The sequence below is a fragment of the Adiantum capillus-veneris genome, chromosome 20, assembly GCF_014529385.1.
Source record: "Adiantum capillus-veneris isolate H3 chromosome 20, ASM1452938v2, whole genome shotgun sequence".
NCBI classification, from domain to species: Eukaryota; Viridiplantae; Streptophyta; class Polypodiopsida; order Polypodiales; family Pteridaceae; genus Adiantum; species Adiantum capillus-veneris.
In genome coordinates this window covers 54,145,809-54,152,190 of record NC_140950.1, presented here as the reverse complement: position 1 = coordinate 54,152,190, position 6,382 = coordinate 54,145,809, and the positions used below count along the sequence as shown (strand labels likewise).

At 45.1% G+C, this 6,382-nt stretch overlaps 1 pseudogene; it reads left to right on the top strand.

Moving 5' to 3' along the window:
- Positions 1–659: 659 nt before the first annotated feature.
- Positions 660–3,727, top strand: LOC147432532 (pentatricopeptide repeat-containing protein At2g27610-like; annotated as a pseudogene).
- The last annotated feature ends 2,655 nt before the right edge of the window (positions 3,728–6,382 follow it).

Genomic DNA, 6,382 nt, shown 5'->3' with positions numbered 1-6,382 from the left:
TAATGAAATTACTCCCGGGATTTTCTTGTTGAACGTAGGAGACGAACGCGATATCTGGCACAATGCTGTGCAGAAGATGGCAGGCAGCCGCAACGAGTGAGTTCCTTACCCGCGGCCTGCAAGTCGAGCGGAAGCGTTCGGAATGAATGGCTTGACAACTCGCTCGCTGGGGGCGGAAATCGTTTCACTGGTGGGACCAGGTCCTACTGCATGAGTGCCCTACCGAGGCTGCATGCGCGATAGCTGAGGGCTGCTCTGATCGCTCTGCCACGGCACGCCCTTTGCCCTGCGCGCTAGTTGATTCGCACCGGAAATACCTATTGCCTTCACTATAATTGCATCCTGCTTGCTTTCTCGATCAGTCCTCATCTTGTTAAAACTTCTATAGTCCCTCATGGCTGGCTGTTAACTAGTGGGCGAAGTTGGAGACGAGTGTAGCGCAAGCCCTAATTTGCCTCTCATCGTCGTCCTCCTCCCCCCTAACGATCGCCACAATATTGTATCTTGCTCTGCGACCAGTCAACACCTACAAGGAGTGACAAGTTGAGGGCCATGTCAGGGGCCCATGCAGCGAGCTGTTCTGTCAAGGTAAAGGTAAGAAACGCTGTTTCTCTTTTCTTCTTGTTTCCTGCACCAAGCGCTCACTTTTGTTGCTTGATGCATATTCTATAAGTGCCAACGTGGGGCTAGGAAAGAAGCAATATCCGTTACACAAGTCCAGCATGACAAGCAGGCGAAAGCAAGGATTACTTCCTTTATGACCGCGCTAAAAGCCTGTGCTCAGAAGAAGGATTTGCACCAAGCGGGTAAGATACACTCAGAGATTTGCAATAATGGGCTACTTCAGAAAGACACATACTTAGGGAACACTCTGGTAAGTATATATGCTAAATGTGGTGCCCTCGCAAAAGCACGAAAAGTTCTTCTTGAGCAACTTCCTGTCCGGGATATCGTCTCTTGGAGTGCATTGATCGCAGGATATGCCCAGCATGGCTGTGGCAAAGAAGCTCTGGCCTGTTTCCAGCAGATGCGCAGTGAAGGCCTTTCTCCAAATGCAATCACTTATGCTTCCACATTGAAGGCCTGTGGTATTGTGGAAGATGTTGGAATGGGGGAGAGAATTCACGATGAGATTGCTCGTCAGGGGCTGTTGCAAAAACATGTGGTGCTTGGCAACGCTTTGGTCTCCATGTATGCCAAATGTGGTGCCCTCACGAAGGCACAAAAAGTTCTTGATGAGCTTCCTATACGGAATGTCATCTCTTGGAGCCCATTGATTGCGGGATATGCCAAACATGGCTGTGGCAAGGCAGCTCTCGGCTGTTTCCGTCGGATGCAAAGTGAAGGCCTTTCTCCAGATGCTATCACCTATGCTTGCACCTTGAAAGCCTGTGGCACTGCGCGAGATGTTGACACGGGTGGGAGAATTCATGATGAGATTGCTAGTCAGGGGCTATTGCAGAGAGATGTAGTGCTTGGCGGTGCTTTGGTCTACATGTATGCCAAATGTGGCGTCCTCACGAAAGCGCAGAAAGTTCTGGATGAGCTTCCCATCCGGGATGCTGTCTCGTGGAGCGCATTGACTGTAGGATATGCCCAACATGGCTGTGGCAAGGAAGCTTTGCGCTGTTTTCAGGGAATGCGAAGGGAAGGCCTTTCTCCAGATGCAATCACCTATGCTTGCACCTTAAAGGCCTTGGAATTGTGAAAAATGTTGGCATGGGGGAGAGAATTCATGATGAGATTGCTACCCAAGGACTCTTGGAGGGGGATGCAGTGCTTGGCGGTGCGTTGGTAGACATGTATGCCAAATGCGGCATCCTCACAAAGGCACATTAAGAAGTTCTTGATGAGCTTCCTGTCCGGGATGTCACCACTTGGAGTGCATTGATTGCCGGATATGCGGTTACATGGCTGTGGCAAGGAAGCTCTGCACTGTTTTCAGCAGATGCGAAGTGAAGGCCATTCTCCAAATGCAATCACCTTTGCTTGCACCTTGAAGGCCTGCGGCATCATGCAAGACGTTGACATGGGGGAGAGAATTCACGATGACATTGCTAGTCAGGGGCTGTTGGAGAGAGATGTAGTACTTGGCAGTGCTTTGGTGGAAATGTACACCAAATGCGGCATCCTCACGAAAGCGCAAAAAGTTCTTGATGAGCTTCCTGTCCGGAATGTCGTCTCTTGGAGCACGATGATTTCGGGATATGCCCAGCATGGCTGCAGCAAGGAAGCTCTGAGCTGCTTTCAGCAGATGTGTAATGAGGGCCTCACGCCAGACGAAGTCTCCTGGAATGCACTTATAGGAGGATATGCCCAGCAGGGCCTAGCCGAGGAAGCTCTGGACTGTTTTCGTTGGATGCAACGAGAGGGTACTTCCCCAACTGCAACTATTTTTATCAGTGTGCTCAATGCGTGCAGTCATTCAGGTCTAGTGGATGAGGGCCAAGTGCTTTTCAATAGCATGAGGAAAAACTATGGCATTGTACCGGACAAAGAGCACTACACGTGCATGGTGGATCTTTTTGGGCGTGCAAGGCACTTTGACAAAGCTATGGGCGTGATTAAGATGATGCCATCATCTGATTATCCCCCAATTTGGTCTGCTCTTCTAGGTGCTTGTCGAAATTGGGGAAATGTAGAGCTTGGACGACTGGCCTTTGAATGTGCAGTAGAATTAGACCAATGTGATGCTGCAGCATATGTTTTAATGAATAACATTTATGCAGCTGCTGGCATGCAGGAGGAGGCACAAAACATAGAACGCATGAGAATCAGGAACGGTGCTCGGAAGCAGCCAGGATGTAGCTGTTGGACTGATGCGAGTTGTTGTTGGGGATACGAGGCATCCCCAAAGCAGAGAAAGCTTTTTGAAGTTACAAGATCTTGAATGTAAATTGTTCCTACATGGGTATTCTCCAACTTTGCATTGGGTGTCACAAAACATTTCCCCTGATTCAAAGAAGGCTCTACTTTGTCAGCATTCCGAGAAATTGGCCATTGCTTGTGCGATTATCAATACACCACAAGGGACCGATGTACGCATTACAAAAAACTTGCGGGTATGTGGGGTTGCCATGCCGCTATATTCTCACTTATATCAAAATTAGAGAACACAAAATACTCGTCAAAGATGCAAGTGGCCTGCACATTTTTAATTTGAAGATGCAATGTGCTCGTGTGCTGATTATCAGTAAAGACATCTGAGGGAGACTTTGCAGAATACAACAAGACTGTGGGAGCAAGCACTCGTCCAATTTCAAGTAGTTAATTTTTAGGCCTCTTGCCTTCATACTTTCTAAACTGAAAGGGACATGCTGTAGTTCCCTAAGGAATTTCGCAAGGAGTTCAAGCGCGGTGTGGAGATGTTCTATTTGGCATTAGCTGTAAACATTAGGGAGGAATGGACACATAATTATTTACAGGAAATTTACTATGCCGAAAGTGAACTGCCTAGCGTGATGTTGTCATTGCAAAGGGAGAGGAGAGAGGTTCTCAACCTTGGTGTGATTCCTACTCAATTGTAAATGGTCATGCTCTTTCCAAGACAAAATGGCTACTCATGTGAGTAGGCTGTCTAAGAGCTCCTGGATGGGGTGGCATGGTCCAAATTTGATCCTTTAAGGTGGAGCTTGGGCAAATCTAGATACTTATTTTTGTAAGACCACCGATCTTACATACAGGTCTCCTAGATAAAGAAACAACTTGATCTCTTATTAAATTTGAAAATTTTAAATGTGGAAAACTAATATACATCTATATTAATAATCTAATTGGTTCCTAAAATAGACTCCAACTTAAAACTTGTTCAAGTCTTTTTCATTATGCTTTTTGTGAAAAGTAGTTGCTCTTGGATTGTGTCCTTGCTTGCAAAAAGCTAAGGAAATAAATCAAAAAGCACAGAAGTAGAGAAAAGCTGAGGGGGTGTTGTCATTTGACATGGACCATAGTGCATGAGGATGTGTCTTGGTCCAGCACTATCTCTGAATCATCATATAGAAAAAAACCTCTTTCATCATCATCAAGCTTTTGTTCCGAACTCTGATCCCCCTCCGGATCACGCTTTTGAACAGCTTGATTCGTTTCCCTGCTATGAGCACCTTCCACGTTGAACCGTCTAGCTCACACAGTTTGTAGGTAGCACTCTCATATGCATGCTGACAATGTACGGTTCAAATCACCATCTTCCTTAAGGCTATGTACTGGTTTCCATGATTGCTATCATAGACCAAAACCCAATCTTCCTCTTTGACTCCCTTGTCCTTAATTTGTGCGTCTTGTCAAAAGCCTCTTTGTTCTTCAACCTTAATTGCCTCCCTCAGCTTCGTTTTAGCAATCTCAGTATCTTCAATACGCTGTGGTGCAAGCTCCAAAAGCTCTCTCAGCATCTTGCATGTTGTTGCGTTGCCTTACGTTGCTTCCATGAGCCTTTTTCACATTGCCAACGCTTATTTTAACATTGGGAGCCCTTTTTTTTTTGGTAATGTCCAAAGGCCAAGTGCCCAATTTTTGTAATGTCCAAAAGCCAAGTGCCTAATGAAATAGTTGAATAGGAGTTTCTATACAGCCAATTATAAATTCAATCTTCAAACCCTCAAACTGAAGGAGCCCAAGATATCAACCAGGAATAGGAAAACACCGAGCACACAATATAACTGCCTCTCTATAGCCCAGGGATTCACCCCTATTCCCTAATAATATAATCACACACCTAGACTCCCAATTTGCAAACGACTACTACCCTTGCCCATAGCCGACCCCGACCCTAGCTACGCCAATCCAGCTGCAAATCACGTCATGATAGCTTTCATCTAGAGCACTATATACCCACTTAAAGGCAATTCCATAACAACAAAACTCTATCAAGTCCCTGGCATGCATCCACTTTCCTTTCAGATTTCAGATTGACACACACTGCTATCACTATAAGAAAGGGGGTTGAATGCCTCTGGAATAGCCGCGCATCAATAAGCGTTTTAGGAGAGAGAAACGATTGGGCACACGCGTATCACCGCCACTGGTAGCGCGGTTGTCAGCTCATGGCAATGATTGAGGGTATCAATGAGGGTATGCTGTCAAGAATTGCCACGCTGGTTGCCACGATGATAGCCTTGCTGATACCCTCCACACAATTTATCAAAAAAAAGTATCCAAGGATTTTGGATGATTCAAATCCCCATGTGTGAAGACTTTGCATCATCCAAAGATCCTTGGATATTTTTTTTAAATATAGATATCGCATTTATTTACTGTTTAAGATTAACAATATCATACAATTTTTGAAACACAAGAAACTTATAAACAATTTATTGACAAAATTCTTTTTATTGATCTCAAGTTCGCAAAATGTATACAAGACCATTTGATCGGGCCTCCAAAATAAAAGTGAAATATTTACAAGGGCTCTTGGTCGGGCGTTCAAAATGTGAGGGGATTATGTTCTACAAGGGCGATTGGCCGGGTGTTCAAAATGTGAGGGATTGTGTTAGTAAGTTAGTAACCCTCATTGTCACCCTGGTCGCCCTTGTCATCCTTGCCACCCTGACCGCCCTCGTCGTCCTCGCCCTCGTTTGCGCCACCTCTTTGAGCCTACACAAATAACAAAGCAAACCACATAATTAGTAAACATTAAAATAAGTAAACAACAAAATAATTAATTAGTTAGGTTGACTTCCTACTTGCGTAGTGGTCAAGGTATCGATGAGAGCGTCGAACTGTGCTTGATTGATGTGGCCTTGTTGCAGCATCCACAGGTAGGTATTGTATTCTTCGTTGCATTTTTGATACTTCACCACCTCCCTTGACACTCGATGTCATATGATGTTTGCCTGCATATTAAGCATTATTTATATTAGTTTACATCAAAATTATGGTTCAAATAAAAACTAAAAACGTTACTTACCACTTTTTCCTTCCAAACGTCCTTTCTGCTAGAACCCCAACTGTGAGCTTGTTGGCATGCCCTTGCTTGCCTCTGTTGAGGATGGTCGACTCCACTGTCCCTCTCTTGGAGAGCAAACTCTCACTCTGTATCATGCATATTGGCACCCCTTTTTTGGAGATTGGGGTGTTGGCGTTGTTGTTTAGCGGCCTTACGAACGGTGGACTGCTTATTATGAAGGAAGGTCTTGATAAAACCTTCCATCCACTGCGTGGTAAAAGATTGGCCTTGAAGATTAAGAAACCGCAGCCGCATTGTATCAACGATATACTGCGAGGACTAACGATCTTGTTGCTCCCAGTTGATGAAGCAATTAGTGTAAGTAGAGTTGATCAAGCTCTTCAAGTGATTGTGGAAGCGCTTGCCATTGTTTGTGCTAAGGTCAGGGGCACCGTCTCAATGACACCTATACTATAGGCCATCATCATCGGCATCTAGAAT